General features: G+C 35.5%; 1 protein-coding gene across 1 annotated transcript in view; it reads left to right on the top strand.

Annotated features, from left to right (window-relative positions):
- The first annotated feature begins 1,068 nt into the window (after window positions 1-1,068).
- The window catches only part of LOC117341039 (sex peptide receptor-like), a 42,233-nt gene continuing 19,302 nt past the window's right edge, over window positions 1,069-23,999 (top strand). Inside the window, exon 1 of the mRNA XM_033902855.1 lies at window positions 1,069-1,164. The gene's annotated coding sequence lies outside the window, so the exon portion shown is untranslated. The remainder of the gene's footprint in view (window positions 1,165-23,999) is intronic.

The raw sequence follows: 23,999 nt of genomic DNA, 5'->3' as shown, positions 1-23,999 counted from the left end.
AACAGTTCAATGCTTCTAACTTCATGTGAACACAATATATACTTTCTCTCGGCGATTTTTTTTACGTTAAATGGATTGTTTGAAAAGTGAAATTGTGATAGAAATAAAGCCGTATTTTAAAATCTAAGTGCTTAATAAAACATTATATTAACCAAAAGAATAGTAAATGTTTGACGAACGGGAACATGTATTTCTTTTGGTTTTTATTTTAGACTTGATACATTGTTTGTGAAAATTCAGGTGACCCAATAAACCCCACGTTTAACCACAGAAAAACTTTCAATTCCTCAATTACATCTCAAATGTCAATGGCCTTTTCATTACTTTGTTTGGAGTCGCTATTTCAATGTAAAATCAATTTTTATCTTACAACTGCAGTGTTTTATTACACCCACAGCGTTCGTAACGTTAATACAATTTCATTATTTTGGAACATAATTTATTGATATATGCTTCCTATAAGAGTTGGTTACTTCATAAATTGTCCTCCATCTGTACATGTCTACTGTGTATGCATACATATATGGCGCAATACATAAAATTTTGTTTAAAAGATTTTGGCATTGAGGGCAAAATGACGAAAATATGTCGGAAATATATGCAAAGATAAGGCTTAATGAAAATGTTATGACATTTTTGTAAAATAACGAATTCTATTTAATCAAACTTTATAACGACTCTGTCAAAACGTATTAAGAAAATGTATGTTATGATAGCATATGGTATAAGACATGTTTTAGAGTTTCATGGCTTTCCTTTTATACATGCCAACTAAAAAATTCTAGATATGCTTACACTTATTCAGAAGGATATCTTATGGTTTTCTCAAAGAAATAAAAAATAGGCGTAATGATAGCGATGCTATATCTCTGTCACAATATCACAACATGACATCAGGTCCATTTTGACTTCCGAAAACTCTTTTGACAACGATTAAGTGAATGAAAATAGCGGTATGATGTATCTGTCTTCCTTTTTCAAGTATACATTCTGTACATCAATGTGCCTCTTCATTTAATAACTTTTTAATGGTTTTATGACTTTGTCTTTTCATAGGTATGAAGTGTACTGAAATGTATTCAGCGGATCAGATGCACAGGGTGTACAAAATCCCAACGAACGACTTGACGTACATGTACCAACAATACAAATAAACCACATCAGGTAATATCATTGATTATTTACATTATTTGTGTCTGAATGATGTAAATCATAACATTAAATTTCCATCTCATGGCACATATGACATGTATAGTGATCGTTCGATGTTCAAACTGAAAGATCTGATGGCATAGCTTAGTGTGAACAAACCATAAAATTACTGTTTTAGTTAGTCTCATAAACTCATTTGATTGTCCACCATTTTGATCATTTATACTTGTATAAAGAGAATATTTAGATGCATATCATGAGAATATAGATAATAGGTCTGTATATAAAAAAACAGTTATTTTAGAGAGCGTGTGCTCCTTGACACCGCGCGTTGGTGACATCGTTGAACTCTCTGGGATTTTCGACGACTGACATATGACCGGTCACGCAAACATAGCATTAGAGGTGAATATCCTCGCCGGCAAAATGCATCAATTAAAGAAATTATCGTAGATAAACCAGACATACTTATCCATCAAATGTGCCATCCCTAATCTTCCTTATTTATTCCTAGATGTCGATATTGAAACCAGGTCTCATAATATTTCTTTTTTACTTTACATAGCATAGAGCATAGCGATAGTGTTGATGTGATGTTCAAAATGCTCTGGTCGACGTTCATACAACGGATAGTGTACTTAAATGCAATTATATCAAATCAAACACCGTCATTAAATCTTAAGTAAAACATTGTGGCAACAAAGAACATACAGTTTTCATAAATAGTATATCCCATCGTTTCCTCACGGGGTAAATTCTGAACTTAAGTAACGATAATGGGCAATATTTGAAGAAGAACTATTGATGGAACTGGTAACCATTTCAGATCTACACGAACAAAAATGGATAATTATCAATGTAAAATATCAAAATTAACATAAATATTTAGAGGTTTAGATAATCTCCAACCATTTTCCCCCTAACATTATTAATTGCGTTGAAAAGTGAACTGAATTCAAATCATCATTTTTGTTAACGGCGAATTACCTTCGATACATGTACATACATATTTCGTTATTTTCAACTAACTGAAACCAGTTCTAATATGAACTTTCTTTCTATCAAAAGTTTTTTGCAGACTTATTGCTTGACTCTTTCTCCAAACATGATATCTGTCAAACATTCACTTGGAATATTCGTCTTTTTATTTCGTCATGGCAAAGATAATGCAAGATACATGTTTATTAATATTTTGACGTCATCAACAAATTATATAATAATGACATTGCATTATAGATGTCGTTATGGACGACTTACTGTCCGTTTGATAAATAGAATCTTATATTCGTTTCAATACTATAATAATCATGGAAATATATATACCCGTTGCATAGTTATTTGGTTCGATAAGAGGCTCGTGACATTTGAAATTAATGAACTATTATAAAAAAAACGTCCATTTGACATTGGCATTCGTGTTAGATCATTTGAGATGTATTGTCGTATCCGTTTAGAAGGAATATTCTGACTCATGTCTATGTCGCTACCATTAGTTCGGGGTAATTCCGGATGTCTTGGTCATGTTAGAAGGTAATGTCACGCGCTACGATAATAGCATGCCATTTCCGGAAATGCAAAAGGGATTGTTACGGTTATGGGCGCGCATTTGCGGAAGTGCAATGGCGACTGTAACGGTTATGGCAGCGCATTATGGTGAATCCATTTACATTATTTTATTGTTAAGAGCAGCTGTTAGAGATGTAAAAGCATCATTAACATATCAAGAGTAAAAACATTTTCTATTAATAAACGGTTAAGATTAGCAATAAATGGTTTATTGATGAACAGAAATGAAAACACGGACTCTAAAAAATTACGGTTTTCTGTGAGACACACCAGACCTGATCTAGAAATGCAATTAGAAATATAGCTGACCAAAACATACTCAACTCGATTTCTCAAAATATATAAGAAATTCTTACTAAAATAAACTACCTAGTTGAAAAAATAATGTACAACTAATTCCCGTAAACATTTTTTTTTTTTAAACTTTACGCAATTTGTTTATAACGCTCACTTGTAACCAACTGGCAAGTATGTATACAGACTTGAAGTGACATAAAAACATCAGGGACTAACGAAACCCTTATTATCTATCAAAATCGATAATATATAGATATGCATGGTGGCCCTTAAAAAGGTAAAACAGAAGAAGACCAGCAGTTTTGAAAAGACTTGGGAAACTTTTATATTATACATTATATAGTAATATCAATTTAAACGACCGATTACTTTGTGAAGTTTGATCTAAGTTCCTGTGTGTTTAAATAAAAAAGATAACTTTAATAATACATATTGCCCTTGAATAGATTGAAACTTTCAATTAAATCGGCACCATATAATTGTGTTCTGAAACAAGGTCACTGCAAGAATCTACACTTTACATGTTCAACTTCAATATGATTATTATTTTAGAAGAATAATTCATTATCCAGTATAAATTTTCGTCGAAAATAAACGGATTCGAAAATAAATTCGTTGAACATTATTATTACTTCCATTTATATTTGACTAATTGATATTGTACGTTCGTTTTCCGTTACATTTGATAATGAGTTCTCCATACAAGATCGAGATAGTCAGGGTTTCCCTAATTGAACAAGTGACCTCCGGGCAGCGAGGTAGGAACACTAGTTCAAAACTCATTAATCAGTTTAAACAATTTGATTTCATTCTCTTTGCATACCTAAAGAATCACATTACAATACATATATCAATGTAATAACGGTGTTCACAGTCGATGAAATAGATACATTCATAAATTAATTGATGGAGGGGAGTGCAGAATAGAAATCGGATTTTACACATTTTTGGCAAGTCAGTATCTTTAGTATTCATTAAGGATCAGAATCTGATTACATTAATGCTCGAACAGAAATAATCTTCTTATAAATCCTTTCTTATACCAGCAAATCTACTGCATTCCAAAATAAATGGTGAAAATCGTCCCCAAACTATTTAACTTGCCAATCAAAGCGTTTCGAGTTTCTCTTTCCTATCAGGGTGATTTGGTCCTAGTGACCACTCCAAGATAAGCTATATAGGAGATGAAAAGGATTCGTTGTGGCTGACAGACTGGTTTGTGGCTGTCCCGGGGGTAAAGACACCATGTGAAGCAAGGATTAGTGTTGAAATGGACAGTATAGGTCACTTTACTAGAACCAGCGAGTTGCCTTTTCCATTATTATTGTGCAAGTGAACATACAAAGAGAAGTTCGAGCGACAACATTACCAAGAGTTTTAAATTATCCCCTGTGCATTAAAATGTTACAATATGAAGCTGACAATAATTTTTTTCGGGCACGGTTTGGTGATTTTGTATAATCGATACTCCTCCCCTTGGAGACATATGAAAGGCCTATTTACAACACCATTTACTATACTGATCATTTCGCTGTTAGCATCTCTATAGAGTAGCGCGAGTAGTGTATAAATATTATATGAGATATTGACAAACGGTAATTCCTTAAAACACATTGTGAATGTCATGACGTTATCAGGATAATGGCTGTATCCCTATATAACGACAAAGGTTTTACAACCCATATCGTTACATTGTACCTACTCCAAATCCTTTTCCTCGATGGCTCCAATTTACAATGTTTTTAGAAAAACCGTCTGGGCGGATATGGTAGTTCATAATCATAATATGTGTTTCGTTTCCTGTGCATGCTTGACTATATGTCTTACTGTGGTAGAGAATTAAGGTGTTACATGTTTCAATTCCATATAGACACTAGACATATTAATCCCTCGTGGAGTATATGTGATAGCGTTCTACTGTGGCATATCAGGGGGTGCTTAAATAAAGGAACTGGGGAATATCATTATATACATAGATAGCATACTGTATAATTGATAATATTCGCGAGATTTAATTTTGCTTTATTCGCGGGCATTAGATATAGCGCGAAAATAAATACCAGCGGATATCTATATGCACACAAATGTGTGTAAGTGACAAGTTATGTAACACATAAATGAATGTAAGTGCACGAAATCTAATACCCGCGAACTGCTTCCGACTTAGACAGCCACAACATATTAGGCCCGTGAATGATATCAACTGGACATAAATGTACCACCTAGAATGTCGGTGTCGTGTTTCCTAGCAATGGAAATGCACGTGCCTTCAAAGCTAAATGACTTGGTACATGTATGTTAATTTACAATTGTTGAGGCAAAATATAGGTTTCTGGACCTGACAGGAAACACAGCGTCGGTTGTCGTATGAGGTTCAGAAACATTGGATCGCTTTACTTTTCATCGATCATCAAATAAATCTAGAAGTACAGACAGAAATATAATCAGTCTTCGCAACAACTTTGCGAAAGGCGTATATGATGGCCGTGCAAGATTATAAGGCAAAAGATACACTTTCATTTCATTTTAACAAAAATGTTATTTTGTACTTCAAAAAAAAATATATATATATTCGCGACTAATTCACGAAATATTAGTAAACCTGTGCCTTGAGCTTCTGCGCTGAAATAGCAATCCAAGCAATCAATTTCATCAAGACAGAATCTTAGAAGGGCGTTCGATATTGTTCGGCTCAAGGGAGTTCAGGCTATTGTGCTGAAATCGAATTTATGTTGTATTAGCGATATTATCGGACCTGAAAATTACTGCCAAAAGAGTGTGTTCAATCAGAAAGCGTCGTGTTAGGTCTGGCCTTGATGTAGTACATTAACCTAGGTAATTAGCCTGCAATTTTATACATAATACGAAAATGACAATCAGCACAAATCAAGTTATTCCTATGAACAGCATTGTAGTGATAATCTTCCACCTATTGTTATTACAAATATTAGATTATCAGAAATAAATAAACGTATGATATGTATTGTATTAACGAGACAAAAAGTGACAGAAATAGACAGACAGACAGACAGACAGGCAGGCAGGCAGGCAGGCAGGCAGGCAGGCAGGCAGGCAGGCCATAAAATCGATCCACAGATTGAAGCTTTTGCATCTTTAACCGAAAAGCGATATTTCTATCTGCATAATATGTAAGGAACAAACTTTCAAAAAAAATTTAATTATCCCTTTAAAATGGATATCCATTTATTATGAACAATCAGAATAGATAACAACCGATACTTATCGCATAAATGACCTGATCTGGTATGATCTACCATATGATACGGCTGTCATAAGAAATGTCCAATATATTTGTACGGATGGCTAAATACTTTATATTGATTGCATCATACTTGACAGAACCGTCTCTGTATTTTCTCATTTTTTTTTTCTTATAAATATGAATTATCTGATAAACAGAATCTAACATATGGAACGTATCTGATTTATCTGCTAACTGAGTGTGTCATGATCCTTTAATTTGATATGTCACTCGCATTAATTCCGTGGTATATACAATCATTGAATGTATTTGATAATTGCTCGTATGATATTGTTTGTATACATATATGTACTTCGAGTTTTGACGTTTTAAAATGGCATATATTAGTGATATGCCCGCAAATGATTGCTGTTTTAAGTTTTACACTTAGGAGAATCACGATGTCATAGTTTCTACTTTATTATTGAGTGGATCACAGTATCGACTCAAACTGACTTTCCCGCCACATTAAAGATATGATTAATATATGAGTATTTGAAGAAATGCAAATATTAATTAAATGTGACATAATGTGTTAATTTTGGTACATCTGATTATCCATTCTTAATTCATTATTTAAGTTCGTTATATTTTACAAACGGTCTATGTGTATAATATCTGGTGTTCTGTTTATATACATTTGCGAATGATTATTGTGAAATGAAAATGACAGTGATTCCATTGAAATTGACAATGCTTGTCAAGTTGTTTAATCAGCTTAATCCTATTGCTAAAGTTAGATTATCAGCACTATTTTCATTTCTATTTATTGGTTTTTGCATTCATTTATTTATTTTTATCTAGTTGATTCAAGATAATCTCTAAGGAAGTTTCATTGATATGTCTTCCGAAATGATTAAGGCATAATTTAATTATTGTTAATTGGATAGTGTGACTTTAAAGCACTTGATATCATACCGAGGCTCAAACTTAATGACTTTGTCGATATTTCCACAAATTCATGTTAAAATTAATAGTTTTAGATTAATTGAACATTTCGGATTCAACTCAACTTTAATGCATAACGAAACTATGTTTATAAAAAATGCAAGAATTTCAAGATATTTAAAGAATACAATGACCATAAAGATCTTTCTAAAATTGTCGTTTTACTTAGAATGAAATAAATCTCACACGAGCTTCGAGGATACATTATATAACAAACACATGATTTTGTAAAGCATAACAGTATGTCAGAAAACCAAGGAAGTTAAATACATATGTATGGAACAACGGCAATCACCGCCGATAGGTAAATTGAAATTCATAGCCTTTATTTTACGAACGAAATGTCGAGAATATGTTTGGGGAAGAGTGACTAATGTGGATTCACTGTTTGGGAGTCATTAGTGTAATGTTGAATTAGAACATTACAGAGAATACCAGGTACTGTTTCCAGATTAGTGTTTAATATTTAATACGAATTGTCAAGCAGAGTGCCATATACAGGCTGCTTAACGTTTTATCAACAAACATAAACTAACATTAAAATCACTTGAAATATAATTCTGGCTTTGCTGATATTTTCAAATATAGCTTTCGATTCTCATTTCAAGCAAGAGTTGGTATTATAATTAACTTAAATATTAATCAATATGTAGTAAGTTAGTTATGAAATTATTCTGAAAAGCTGACGGGACAAAAAAATCTGTAGATACACGGTGTCAACAGCTGTGTTGAGACGGTATATGGTAGATAGGCCTTATGCAGAAGAGTGTGACGAAAGCACTGTGAACTGTCAGGGTATGGAAGGAGAAATTGTTTAACTAATGGAAATGTATACAAACATGAAGCTATTTATTTTAGTTGAAACATTACCGTTTGTCATGAAGTTGTACTGTTAATTGTTCAGGGGAATTCCGTCGTGTTTTAATGGATAGTACTGATAGTAAATATAGAGCAATACATTAAGTTTGACAAGAGAAGAAGTGCCCGGATGTACTGTATTCATGCTGGATATTGACATGGTATATTACAAATTGGAAATTGATATCGACATCACTATGTATTACATATATATCGGATATGAACATGTGTAACGTACAGGTCAAAGATTGTGTTCGTTAGGATGAAGGTGTCTTATAATGTGTCAACAACAAGCAAAAATGTCGGATTTGATTAAAATGGACTATGGACATATTTTTATCAACAATCATGCCTTATTGAATCAATCATGACACGACAGCATGCATTATATCTCATACGCCTAGTCTATTGAATTTTGCTGTAATTAGTGATAAATACATTTTCACTAACAGTGTAAAATCTAGCGATTTAAATCTTCAGAAAAAAAGGTTTTACGAAAGTTCCTTTTCGATAATGAATTGTTGTATTGGTGAGTCTAGTCCCCAGTGCGACGCTGTGACATTGCAGTCATCAACTGGTTTCCGTACGCACGACTGTGTGTGAGGTGTATAAATGAATTGTGATAAACATTAGAACTAATGAATATAGTGGACAGGTGTTTTGGAAGTTTATATGGATAGCAGATGCTATATAAACTACTTCCGAATTTGACGGGTAATGATACGTTCGCCACTGAAAAAGAAAATATATTGCTACTATTCATTTCGGATCTATTTCAACGACGAGCAGGAGAGTGTCTCGCCGTAGCAGGTAAGTACAGTATAATCACGGAGCAACATACCGATAAATATGAAGCTTCCATTGTCAAGATAACATTTCATGATTTGCAGTATGAATTTAAGATATATATGATTTAAACGCAGGAAAATACCGTCAGGTACGTGATCAAGAAACCAGGTTTAGAATTTTTTCACAAATAAGAAGGTGAAATGTTTTTCGTCTGCTAGTCTTGTTCATAATTTTCTAACACTCGACGAAATAGTCATATAATTTCAATATAATTTAGTATGAGGGGGGCATATTTGCGTTCCCTTCAAGCATCAATGGAAACTCTCTCCTTGATGTTGTAACATTGTCTCAATTGTAACATTCATCTTCCTTATCAAGGTCAATGTCGCTGTTAGTTTCACCCATTTATGTAGTTACGGAAAGGTATTGATTATGTGACTTGCTTATAAATCGTCAAATTAAATAAACAGTAACCTTTATAAGATTAATTGATGACAAACGATGACACAACTCAAACCATTTAAAGGTAATGCATCACTTGGACAATTAAGCAATAGTACATAATACCATAATATTGTTTTGCTCTACTGTATATAAATACTTGTATATAATGTCCATTGCATAGCATTTAAAGCAGATTTGTTTACGGATCATTGTTAATGATAATTTTCTTTTTTTCTACTTTTGCATATAAAATATATCATTTGATATCATAAGGTGTATAATTTTCAAGGTGTTCTCTTTATTTTCTTTTTTCTATTTTTTTTTTTTTTTTTTTTTGAGTATGAAACAATATGGCAAAAATAGATACCTATAAGGTAGCAGAATAGAGACATTCAAAGCTTCAATCAACATTTCTCCCCACTTGAAGCATTAACCTTAAACATTGCAAATATCGAGAAAAAAACAACATCTTTATGATACTTAAGGCATATTTTTTAAACAAAATATAAGTATATGATATCAATATCTACATCAAACTCCCAAGACAATGATGTACAGTGTTCTTACTTATTCAGGTAAAATAAAACAGTGTATAAATCCAGGCGATAATATTGTTAAAAAAAATCCTTTGATGGACACAAATGTTGTTCGTCACCCTTATCAGTGTACATCCGATATACATTTTGCGTGGTAAACTAATTCATTCGACTGTACACTCGAGTATCAACAAAACGTGATATCGGTTTATAGCTTGTGCTTGTATTGACTTTTTACGTTTATGCAATAGCCCTCGTCAAACGAGGATGGATTTCATCAATACGATTTGTTGATGATCTTGTCACTTTCCACGGCTTTAAAACGAATATTAATATCACCGATTTAGCGTTTTAATCTTCGATTTATATACAATTTATATATATATATATATCTAATGGACACAGAGAGAGAACGAAATAGCTATGGCTACATCAACTGCCAAACGTCAGATTATATCAATATGTCGTATTTTGTTCTAAACAATACAATTTATATCTACATTGATATATATTGTCGTTACTAGGGCAACATATCATCACTGCAGCCTCGACGCTGAGACATAAAGGAAGTACTGCCTTCATATAAATCCATGATTACGTCTCATCGCCGTCCCCTAGCAGGTTGTTAATTGAACCCTAGGGAATATATGTGTTCTGTATTGCAATTCATTTGTATTTCAATAAGCAAATTGTCACTTACATGTAAGTATACATGCGGGGCCGCCAAAATATATATATTTGTACATCAATTTACGTGATGACGTCTGTCAATGAAGGAAATTGTCGGGTTTTTTTTTAAGTTCTTCCGGACTAAAACGAGAGAAAAATAATATACACAATGTCAGTACAAAACGATATTGACAACATTTAATACTCGAAAACAAAAAGGAAACAAATTATAAGTTAGAACCTGCTAGGAGGCCGAACCTGGAGCTATGTGGTTGAACATTGATCGATAGTAATGCGTCCCTCACAAATCCAAGGTCGCAAACAAAAGCAGTTAGGAGGCACCTAAAGGAACTATTTTTCTTACATTCTTCACTGGGTGATCCCATTGAGCAAGGGCGGCAATTGATAGGATATTTCACCTCGCCCCCTTGTAGGCATCTTCGCTAGCCAAGGCTTCTGATTACGTTACACTCCACGAACCCTTGGCAGATATAGGCGTCAGTTCTGGCCATCTAGCGGAGATTCAAAATTACCACTCTTTACGCAAGAAATTTTCGACCAATCAAAACGAGCGTTACCGATTTACTTCATCTATGATGTTTACAAATACACACGGAAGCTTGTGTCATTTCGATGAGACATGTGATCAATTACTTAAATAAATTGATCAAACACTGCGAATGTTTCCGTAAAGAGTACTGTAAGTCTCTGTATTTAGGTAAAATGCCATGACATAGTCGACATTGTAGCTCTGTACTTGGTGCTGCAATTTTTGTTTACTGCGAGACCAAACCTGAACGTAAAACGTGATTTGATTGGGTGCCCTGGGATTCCAGGGCGCGACAGTTTGAACACGACTATATCCGCCAAGGGTTCGTGTAGTGTAACGTAATCAGAAGTCTTGGCTAGCGAAGATGCCTTGTAGGGTGAGACAGCAGGATCGCAATCCGGGGCCGTGGAGTGGTGGGGGAAAGTTGCCAGGCTTTCCAAGTGTTTGGTAACTTGTGAAGCATACCCTGAGGATTGAGATACACCTCTCACTCCAAAGGGAGTGAATTTTTCTCTCTCGCTTACCATGTTAACCCTGTGATGTATGTAATACTGACGTCAATATTGAGTTGACCTGATTAAATTGGCGGCAATTTTTGAGAACGAGTAAAAGCACTTGTTGCTTGTCTCTTTATGTATAGGGTGAGGTAGAAAAAGTCCATACTTGTAAAAATTGTGGATATACATGTCTATGAAAAGATACAACGCTTATCTCACTTGGGTTTGGGAAAGGCAACTGACAAACGTGCTATGTCGCCATGCACTGTGTCCAAGATGCCATACTCATTTTTCGGGGAGGCACAATTTTGTCTGCTTTGTCTTTCGCTCAGAGGGAGTAACAAATTGGCTGGCATGCATTCGGCGAGCAAAACTCGTGCTACTCAATCTCGTGTAAATCAGCCAAAGTCTTGCATTAGGGTTAAGATACCCCCTGTCTACAGAGCATCTACTTATCATATGGAGACTGTTTCAATAAACTATTGACATGGAATTGTGAGAAAAGTAAAGGGTGTTGCTTAACATGTTCGGAGTTAGAACTAAGGGTCGCCAAACGACAAGGTATTGACACCATTTAAAAGATACTGCTAGTTACGTAGAGCCAAAAAGAATTAGACTGAACCATGCAGCTATTTCGTCTTTCTAGGATTTGCTAATGATGCTACGGGTCTAAATTGATCATAGGGGGCGACGAAAGAACTCAAAATAGGTAACAAAATTAAATGTCAAAATCTGTATTGGAAATTGCAAAACACTCATAATTACATTTGTACAATGAAATTAGATAAATTTTATAATTTTCATTATTGGATTTAACTTTAAATACATGCGTTTATACTGAACTGTCACTATTCAAATGAAATAAAATGTGGCCCGAACGTTGGGAATGTACAATCCGCAATATCGTCTAATATATGCAGTCTCAACGGATTGTGCAAAGGACACTCGAAGTATCAGCACCATTAGAACAAATTGAGATGCATTAGTGCAAAGATACAATACACTGCATCATACAGCCGTTAGTCCATCTAGGTCTCATCAAAGACCCTAAGAGGCTTAGGAGGCAACAAGAATGTCCAAATATATAACAAATGGGACCACTGTACTGCCATAACATATCAACTTAGTATTCGGCTTGTTTCAATTCACTTAGCTTTTAATGTAATCACCATTCATGGGCACCCGTACCATAGAACTTATCCATTTGCCATTTCAAAGTTTCACTCATCGACTGAAAAGCCAAACCAAAAGACCTTCGATTTACCATGATACGTCGCGGTTGAAGCTATCGTTAAGTAATTTAGGATGAAGGACGACACAGCTTGGTCATATTGACAATATGTGTTCGAAATTATGATATAAACATAATGCCATGTACTATATGTCTTCGTTAGATATCAAAATAGTATAAACAAATGGAATGTATGCGTGGGAATAGAATTAAGGGAGACTTCTATCGGCAATTAAACCATTACTAAACGGAGTTTGCGTAATGGAACATTACATGTGTGTTAGATTCTGTTATCAAATAAGTATGATACGATGGAATTTACGCATGCGTCGCGAACAATTTATTTTTTGTGTAAATCAAAACAATGGGAAATAATTATTGAAATGAAATGAAATATTCAATAAAACCCACAGAGATCAGCAATAGATTCACAATGAATTGTTATAAATTGCCGACAACATTGATAACAAAGAACTCAGTTCAATTCAATTCAATTCAATTATTCTTGATAACATAACCTATTCAGAACTTGATAAACTTATATAACTGTTACATTTAACAGTGGAGGCATTTTTGAGGAAACAGTTTCCTATCATTTGTTTCTTTCTGTATGAATTTTGAGGAATGAATTTATTTATGTTGTGTAACAATAGTAAAAAATGAATCTTAAAATCATGGCGTCTTTACTCTAATAACCAAGACACGACCATGACAGCCCCGTTAATATAAGCGATAAATTGTATATTACAGCTTGTATTTAGTGTTGAATGACGCATATTATGTATCCAACATCTTCTCCCCCAAGTTGTTACTGTAGCGAAACTTGTTAGATTAGTACGTCAGTACTTCATGCATGCTGTAGTGTTGAGTGACGCATATTATATCTAACATCCTCTGTTCTAGAGAGACACTGATTGAAACCTGTGAGACTATTAAGTCAGTACTAAAGTGCTGGATATAGTGTGATTTAAAGGCGTCGTGACGCGTCAAACTTATCTTCCAAAGACAAAGATTCTATACATGGTGCGAAGGTATATTGTGTACTAGCAATGAAACAGACAGTATGCATCCAAAGCAACATAGATATTCCAGTGTGATTACGCTATAAAAGTATCTTTCAGTGGCCAAATCGTTTATGGATACATTCTTACCACGTGAACAGAAGGCGAAGACCCTACCTAAATGCCCGAACTTGCCTCAAGGTTATGGTCAAATTCGGGCCATCAAACTTTAAAATCACCATTGGCCATGGTATTCGATCCAAGTTACAGTTATGATTGTACTTGGGAAACGTTTGAAGAGACTTGGCACATATTCTTACAACTTACGTATTGTGTCTTCGATATACGTTTTGATATTATATCGTTGTTAATATTATGCAAGAAGTAAATAAACGGGACGAATTAACTCAACGGTATCGTGAGTTCGGTGGCCAGGTGGCAAGTTATAATATTGTAGTAACACACTTGCCGTTCACCTGGACGGCCGGGGTTCGATTCCCCGATCGGACGTGAAAAAGTATGGGGAAATCCTGCCCGGCCGCGTTGGTCTTCTCTAGGTACTTCGGTTTCTTACCACATTAAGCCTCCTCACACGCATCCATTTGGGCCATCAAGTGTTATCTATATGAGTTGATATAACTTTTTTTCGCAACGGCAGTAAAATACTGTAAAGGTATTAATTTTGGCATACTAACATTTTCAAGCATTTTCCCAATGATAACAAATTAACGCAATGAAGAATTAGCTCATTCTCATATTTTCTGTAGGAATGTCACATGGAAAATGTAATTAGCAAAATCATATTTTAGCGCAATTCTTCAAGACTGAAAAACGCTAAAATAGAATAACCGCTAAAATGTTGACATTTACATTTGGTGTTTGGTTTTGAAACCGAATATCGCTTCAAGAACTAAAGACGCCAGCTGTGTGATATTTGGACCGCACTGCTTACACGACCTACGTGAAGATACTGCCTACACGTTTCGATAAGGACATTTCAACCTTTTGAAAAATAACATCATAGAGCTTATACTTCCGTGTGCTCCATGATGTATCAGTCCATTAAGATGATTGTAGACTCGAGATCGACGAGTGACTGCTTGATGAGTATACTTTTACATATATACTCAAATTGATTCTCGTGATTAACTCAACACAGAATCATTTGTTTGTAAACAAGCTTGCATGATCAAATACGATATATATAGATTCAAAAAACAAACGTATTGAAACAAGTTTGATGGCGTCTACCAGATACCAATATTAATGTACAGTGACATTTCAAGTGAAAGGTTATATTAACTTCCGGTACAGTCAGCCGCGTTAACATTTAAGAGGCTGCGGTAGCTCAGGCGATGTGTGTGATTTGAACCCTATTAGGGGCAGTTCATATTTATCAAAAAGTTAAATTACTGTTGTCATATTTGTCATCGTTGGGTTAGTCCACTTTTATTGATTCAGCATGCGACGGACTTCCAATATCTTGTATTGATATCCACCGGCGACAAGAAAATTAAGCCAAACACAACCGTTGGTTCATGGGGCAATAAATGCAATGGACAAACAAACAAACAAAATTACATACATGTAAGTTAGTGATATCTACAGCGATTTTTTTTATAACGAATCCCATGTGACCAGAGAAAATTGTTCGTCACATCCTAGATTCGTTATAGAACTAGAAAACTAATAAAGCTGGACTAAATTCGAGGATTTTTATTTCAATCGTAGTAGATAGAAATTAGTTGCAACCCGTTTTTCGTAAGAAAACTGTATCTACCTACTTTATAATGTAAGTAAATTTTTTGTGATATATCTGTCATGTGTTCATTACCAATTCTGTGTCTCATGATATGTTTCGGGAACGTTGCAATCAAAACGTGGAGGTGTTGGTCGATTGTGCTTTCATTTTCATTTGTACTTTGAAAGTGTTATCACATATGATGGGTTTATGGGTTTGTTTTGTTTTTGTTTTCTCTTTGTTTTCTTTTTTCTTCGTTTTCATCGCAGATGAAATTTGTGGATGCAAAGTCTATACGGCAGATGCCTCATGCAATCTTCTTTATCGAAATGTTCCGCTCTCGATATATCTCCAAGTGCCTTTAGAATGGTCCAGGCCGGAAACATCGAATGCTCTACATGCAAAATCTCGATGATGAAAGAAATGGATTCCTGTAGAATCCCACTAAATTGCTATCCGTTCGATAGGTGATAAGGACAAACATGGCTGTAGAACTTGCCAACTTTGATAAAGGTATTGCTCCTCTTTTATCAAATAATCGTGGCAGATACTCTATCACCTGGCGATGGTGAGGGTGATCCGCAAGTCAGTTGAGCCATTCAGCCTCGGGTTGAATCATAAACGTAAATATGTCACGTGGTAGAGAGCGTTTAAGATTTTTTGTAAAATACATTGAAATTAGTTACACACCTGGGTTGACTTTACTTCCATTGTCTTTTCGTTTGTCTATTGGGTCTGTTTTGTGTTAGCATCAACTGCTATGAATGTTTGTTTCCATATATACCTGTAACATGGTTGATACAGATGTATCATCTGTTAGTGTGTAATAATCATCGTTAACTATATTAGATATGTATAACTCTATCACTGAATAATCACACCTATCAGATATCACATGTATATTGTCTCGTGTATGTAAAATGAAATAGAGGTAAACCATTAAAAAAAACAAAAACAAAAACAAAAACAAAAACTAAAAAAAATAAATAAATAAATAAATAAATAAAAATGAATAATTAAGGGTCCTTTTTCCTTGACTCCGGCTTTCCTCCACCTCCAAAACCTGGCACGTTCTTAAATGACCCTGGCTCTTAATAGGACGTTTGACACAAAAAAAGTCCTTTTTCAGTTGTCGAGAGATAAATGATGACACTATTGCATACTACGCTGTAGTTTTACTGTGTTTAGAAGTTGTTTTACGTCTAAATCGAAAATCCAAAATAGCGACTTCATTAATTGAGTTGTATAATCACAATAGGACGACCCCTTTGTATCCGTATATATATATAAGCTGAGATATCACCTGTCTCGTGATATATGTGCATGGAGCAGTATATATTTCGTTGATATTTTGATGTTGAGAATTTCCAAGGGTTTATTACATTATTATTTAGCTGTGGTAAAGTTATTGCATTTTTCATCAATTGATACTGACAGTTGTTTTCTGATATCACCATTCTCAGCCTAGAAGTGGTCTTAAAGATAGCTACTTCGACATTTAAACGTCCTTCACGCGAATTCCCACAGCACGTTTCTATTGTTTATTTAAAGATACATTATATCTTTGCAGTTTATTTTTATGGGACTATCTTTACATAATCCAGACTCTTCATCTCAAAATGCTCATGAAAGTAAAGTTTAGTGTCACTTTTTTTCGATTTTGTTGTTTTCCCCTTAACTTATAATTCGATAATTGTGAATGCTTTTACAGCAGTGTTTTGATCGGTTTATTTATATTTCCCTTTTAACCGAAGGAATAGGGTGTCTATTTTTACAGTTTACTGTTTATTTTGATCAACATGATTATGACAGTAGCATATATATTTACGTGTACATATTAACCCCTTTGTCCACGCCCGGGTTTGGTTAGCTACGTCAATAACACAATGCAGCTACAATGTATTTATCGATATTGTATACGTAATCTGGAATCGCTGATGGACGCTTATAGTGCGACAACAAGCACTAAAATGATATACAACAACAGCTAGGGCCATGTGCTAACAGGTGTCAAGGAGAAACAACAGCCACGGTAATAATATTACGAGTGTCTAGGATAACCAACAGCCTTGGTCTCCATGAGTGTCTAGGATAACCAACAGCCTTGGTCTCCATGGGTGTCTAGGATAACCAACAGCCTTGGTCTCCATGAGTGTCTAGGATAACCAACAGCCTTGGTCTCCATGACTGTAAGATTGCACCAACAACACGTGTCATAGAAGAACATGTGTCAAGGAGACACCAACGGCCAAGGTCATGTGAGGACGTGGGGCAATGAGATACCATCAGCCAGGGTCATATTGGGAGAGGAGTCAAAAACACAACAACCAAGATCATAGGGAACGTGTCAAAAAGACACCAACAGCCAAGGTCATGAGAGGACGTGGGGCAATGAGCCACCAACAGCCAAGGTCATGTGAGGACATGGGGCATGGAGACACCAACAACCAAGGTCATGTGAGGACGTGGGGCAAAGAGACACCAACAACCAAGGTCATGTGAGGACGTGGGGCAAAGATACACCAACAACCAAGATCATGAGAGGACGTGGGGCAATGACACACCAACAGCCAAGGTCATGTGAGGACGTGGGGCAAAGAGACACAAACAGTCAAGGTCATGTGAGGACGTGGGGCAAAGAGACACCAACAGCCAAGATCATGTGAGGACGTAGGGGCAAAGAGACACCAACAACCAAGATCATGTGAGGACGTGGGGCAAAGAGACACCAACAACCAAGATCATGAGAGGACGTGGGGCAATGACACACCAACAACCAGGGTCATATTAGGACAAGAGTGTCAGAGATACCAACAGCTAGGGGCATATGAGGACACCAACAAACAAACAAAATAGAGATATGGCATGGCGTAAACGAAATTCATCAGATCAAATGTGGCTTCGATGGATGCAGCTACCCATTGCTCGTCCTTTCAATGACCAGGCACTGACTCAGACGAAAATCACCAATTCGGTAGGACCCGCCTTAGGTCAACCACTGCGATCAACAGATAGTAAAAGAAACAGTGGGTCCTATTCTAAAGCTCTATATATATGTGTGTGTGTGCGTGTTGTATCCCTAGTGTCTTCGTGGGCACATAATACTCTGTTTTCATTTTGTTGTTGCCTGAGAAAAACCTATCAATTTCCCTTATTACTTAATTACTTATTCATGACTTATTTAGCTACTAAGCAGTATTTTACCTAAGTGAGGCATGCGCATATTAGATATGATCTGTCACTCAGGAAATTCAGAACGGATAGTCTTTATGAAGCCTCTGTTCAACAGGGATGACTATCCTGACTCCCGCAAATGAAGATGTGTTCCATTTTGTATTTGTATGTGAAAATAGTAATGTAACATCATTTAAGCTGAAATACATCCCTGCATATTACCACAAAAACCCAAGTCAACACAAACCAAAAAAGGAACGTTTACAATTTTCCATACAAAACATATATTAATAAATATAAGTCTATTTATTCAAAGTGTTATAGCAGAGTGAAGTAATTACTATTACTTAATGCTTAACGTTAAAGTTGCATAGAATTCATGTAAAATATGTATAGTTTTTACATATCATCAACTATTATTGCCTGTCATGTACTTGGGGCCGCGGTGGCCGAGTGGTTAAGGTGTCCCGGCCCTTTAACACTAGCCCTCCACCTCTGGGTTGCGAGTTCGAAACCTACGTGGGGCAGTTGCCAGGTACTGACCGTAGGCCGGTGGTTTTTCTCTGGGTACTCCGGCTTTCCTCCACCTCCAAAACCTGGCACGTCCTTAAATGACCCTGGCTGGTAGGACGTTAAACAAAATTAAACAAAACCAAACCAAAAGTCATGTACTTAAACTATGCACTATATACGAGCAATAAAATATCGGAAATCTTGATACCTATCGCTAGGAAGGTTTGCGTTAAGAGTTACGATTTACATTTTGTTAATTTAATCTTTAACGTAAATTTTGACATATTTAATCATCGTTGTCATTTCTTATTAGTTTGAGGTCGTATGTATATTTTGTCATTTATATTCACTGGAGAAGACAGTTCCGAAGTTTTTAAACTTGTGTCTGATCCTATTTGTATATTTGCAAATAATTCTTTTTTAAAGCAACTCTAAACATCCGGTTTTCTCCAGGCTAATTTACGGCCAGTAGTTAAAGATCTTGAGATATGTTTCAGAAGATAAAACATGTTTAGCTTCATTAAGATAAGTAACGGCAGACTCAAGTTAGGTATAAAATACCATTATATCACTATCAAGCTGACAAGGTACAACATAAAGATTGTTATATACAAGAAATGTGCTATTCGCTATCAGTTCAAGTATTGTTAGCTTAATATGGCATTAAAATTGAATGGATCATAACAGCACTTTCCCCCGTCCCGATGTAAGTTGCGAATCCTCAACGCAATCTTATAATCATTTAATTTTGAAAATGTTTGAAGATTTTTAACGTGATATTTACGCTGTACATGTAAACATTGTATGTCTGTAGTTAGTCTGTTTACGGCACAATTTATCGCTGATCACAGCGATACAGCACCTGCGTTCAAAGAGATATGAACGCAACATATGACGTATGTAGATGCGATCTTTTTTCATCATTTATTTACATGTTGATAAAACGCACGAAGATGTGTTCGTAACAAATTTCTTGTAGATAAAATCGAAGGTTTTCTTTGACAGCGAACGTTTTGTTGATTTAAACTGTTATTTCTAGTCAATTGATCGCCTAATTATTTAAGCTTTTGCAATCTTACTGCTAAAGTAATACTATAAAAATACAAAACGAACATTCATTAAACATTATGGCCATACTTTGTCGAGTTTGATCTTGATGATATGTAACGCTCAATAACGTAATCTTGTTGTTCCTAGCAACATACTTATGCATGGTATCTACATTCACTAAATTAATGATTGACATCAGAGTTTTTGTGACGTCATATTGTGATTATTATCTATACTAATGGTAGTCAAGTAGTAAAGCTGTCCCAACACTGTATCACTAGCCCTTCACCTCTGGGTCGCGAGTTCGAAACCCACCTTGGGCAGTTGCCAGGTACTGACCGTACGCATGGGTCGGTGGTTTCCTCGAAGTACTCCGGCTCTCCTCCACCTCAAAATCCTAGCACGTTTTAAAATTACTCTGGCTGTTAATAGGACTTTAAACAAAATAAACCAAATCAAATTTTACAAATATTAACGATATATGTTTATATATATATGTATATATATGTAATATTTATTGTTAAACAGAGTGTGTCTAATACAATACGTATTGTCTTTTTCGTTCCATCAGTACCCCACCATTCTTTTCTTTCCTTCAGAACTATCTTTCACTTTCTGTATAATTCCTGTTCTCCCTACTCCCTCCTCCAATCCTCATATACCTTTATTTCTTCCCCTATTCTATCACTTATATTCTAAATCCTTTCAAATTTCTTGGTTGTCCAATGCCCAACGATTCCGTAGAACCTGTGTTTTTGGTGATGAAATTCATGATAATACATGCATTTTGACACACAGGGATTTTGTATGAATCTCTACATCGCCGCCCCCCGCGAAGTCTTATCGAGAACTGGTTTGAGAACATGAATATTCATATTGTTTATCGAAAAATCAAAATGCCTCTTATTAATGAGCTCTTCTTTGGCTGGAAAACAGAAACGGTATATCAAGATGGCTGCGCCCATGTGTCCGCATTGTTTGATTTCTGACATCTAGTAAAAAGATCAAAAGAACCTATAGAACGACATTTTTGATGTATATGTTGTTTTCCAGTGGCCTACCACGTATTGTGCACGTGCTGATAATTAAACCAATACCACACGTGTGCTTTAGTGCCTTATCTACACCAGTGGACTAATTGGTATCTTAATTAGTTTTCGGTGTGGTGTTAGTCCCATTGTCGTGTTTTCACAATATCCAATGCCTGCAACATAAATAGAATTCGAAATTAATTGCTAAAATTGTTGGATGACGGGAACTTGTTTAGAATTGCGTGTCCAGAGCAGTATGTACAAGCTTTGATATCGTTGTTACATGTTCTCTAACGGAATCTGACTTTAAATAAAGTCAATACATTGGTTTGATCGTCGAGTCGCGCACACATAGGAATGACACTAGCTTGTATACAAGCTGTCACATACTCTACATGAATACATCGAGTGGTGTGTGTGCGTGGGTGTGCGGGGGTGTGTGAGGGCGGCTGAGGGTGGGTGGGTTGGTGAGGGCGGTCGTAAGTGAGACAAAGGGGCTAGATGACACAGTGGTAACAGACTCGCTTTCACGAAGTCTGCCGGCGTAGCGTTAAAAATGGACCTCTATTTAAAACTCATCCTAAATAAGTCTTTAACGTTGAATATGGACCCTGGGTTAGGTTTGACGTTGAATATGGACCCTGTGTTAGGTTTGACGTAGAATATGGACCATGGGTTAGTGTTAACGTTGAATATGGACCCTGGGTTAGGTTTAACGTTGAATATGGACCCTTAATACCATTAAAAATGGGGCGTGTCATTAAATAAAGACAACTAAAAGACCAATTCTCTACGGATGGTCTGTTGAAAATTGACGGTTGAAAATTGACTGTTCAACACAAGCTTCCCCGATCTACTCCATTTGACACGAAATACATGGGATCTTTGGTCGCCACTCTCCTGTAAGCGCCGTCTTCTAAGTACGTATTGGAATTACATAAGTTCATTAAGTTCACCCAATAGTAAGATACCCCGCGCGCTTCCATCTGGGTAATAAGAGCGATAAATATACGTTAATGTAACTTGTTTTGTACATGTATTTGAGTAAAAAAAATAAAGCTTATATCTTACAGAAATTACGTCAAAAAGTTCATAGGCAAAACACGTACCGTCCTAGCAGAAATTCAAGAGTCGTACAGGGAAATCGATTGGTGAACTTTTGTTTATTTTTTCATGAATTGGAGCTATGAGAAACAGAATATTACATTCGTGCTTATGCCATTATGGATTATATAGCTCGCATACATGTTGGTATTATCTCATATCATTAAATGTACACTCGTGTATATGTAGTTATGTAACTGAAACAAAAAACTGTATTTAAATGTCTGGTATATGGACTGCCTCATTTGGCATTGAGAATACTATCTGAGACCTTCCAAATTCAACGACAAACAGTTCAAGCACTAATATTATCTATGAATGACAACAAAAAACAGTTCTGTAAGGTCCGTTGAGCATAACACGTATCAGGGAAATTGATATCAATGGTTTGTTACTATGGTAACGAAACCGTTGTCAGCGTAGATACGAAAATCTTGGATATATCCACGTGCCTTGATAATCGAATGAAAAAAGCCCAGTTCATGTTTTTGTTATACGGACCGAAGGCTAAACACATGAAATATGTGTTTCCACGTGTTCCTAACAACTCTAGTATTTTCGGAAAGCAACAGTCGACTTTAAATTGTTTTAGAATTTTTTTGACATTCAACGTTGAAGTCAAGATTCAAATTCATATTCAAAATTATAGTATTAATTTAAACTACAATAAACTTACATACCTTTTTTTAGAATATGTAACTAGAAACAGATAATTATTGTTTAGGCCTAAGTTCCACGGGTTCCGTGTTGACGTATTCATCCATATAATTTGCGCGTGCTATTTGTGACGTGAAATGGAACTACATAATAGTGTTTGCTGAAGCATGATATCAATGGCCTTCGTCAAATTTCCGATATTGAAATATTTGACATTAAGTTAGTGACAAAGCATAAATGGTTATATTTTAGAAATCTACATATATGCATAATTTTCCTAATATTGTTCAATAATATCAATACTAAACTTTATATTATCAAAGGAATCTGCATAGTTAATTTAATAGTGGAAAACGAAAATACAATCATTGTCAACGTAAAATTTTTAATTTTATTTCTGAAGTCTGCCGAAGGGGAATACAGATGGCGGTAAAATATAAATATTGAATGTTAGCTTAAATGGATCCAATATATTTTGAGAAAAAAAATGTTAAAAACAACTCGAAACAAATTGGAGCCGGACGTTTTTTGGAATAACAAACACTTATCAGAATTTCTCAATACACAGTGTTATCAACATGTTGGTAGGGCTGTGAAAAAAATAGACGTTTGATGAAATACGAGTTCGAATCAACACTCGTCTGCATGGCAATGCCTACCCTACCTAATTTGTATGTAAGTCAATAATTAATTAGCACCATGAAGATATTAACACGATCTTACTGCATATAAATATAAAATATAGTATCGACCTGTCGCGGTCGTTCTTGTTTGACGCTCCCTACCCGTGTCGGTTTGTGTTTATCGGGAAGTTGAGGAAACAGAGGGAAAGTCTGTGCTGTTGTGGTTGTGTTCCAGGGAAAGACCCTTCACCATCCCGTATGTTGTTTAGTGATGTAGAAACCAACTACTACAAGAAGACCTCGCCT

Source organism: Pecten maximus, chromosome 13 (assembly GCF_902652985.1).
Source record: "Pecten maximus chromosome 13, xPecMax1.1, whole genome shotgun sequence".
NCBI classification, from domain to species: domain Eukaryota; kingdom Metazoa; phylum Mollusca; class Bivalvia; order Pectinida; family Pectinidae; genus Pecten; species Pecten maximus.
Note: the sequence above shows the minus strand (reverse complement) of the source record. Positions and strands in the feature narration are given on the sequence as shown.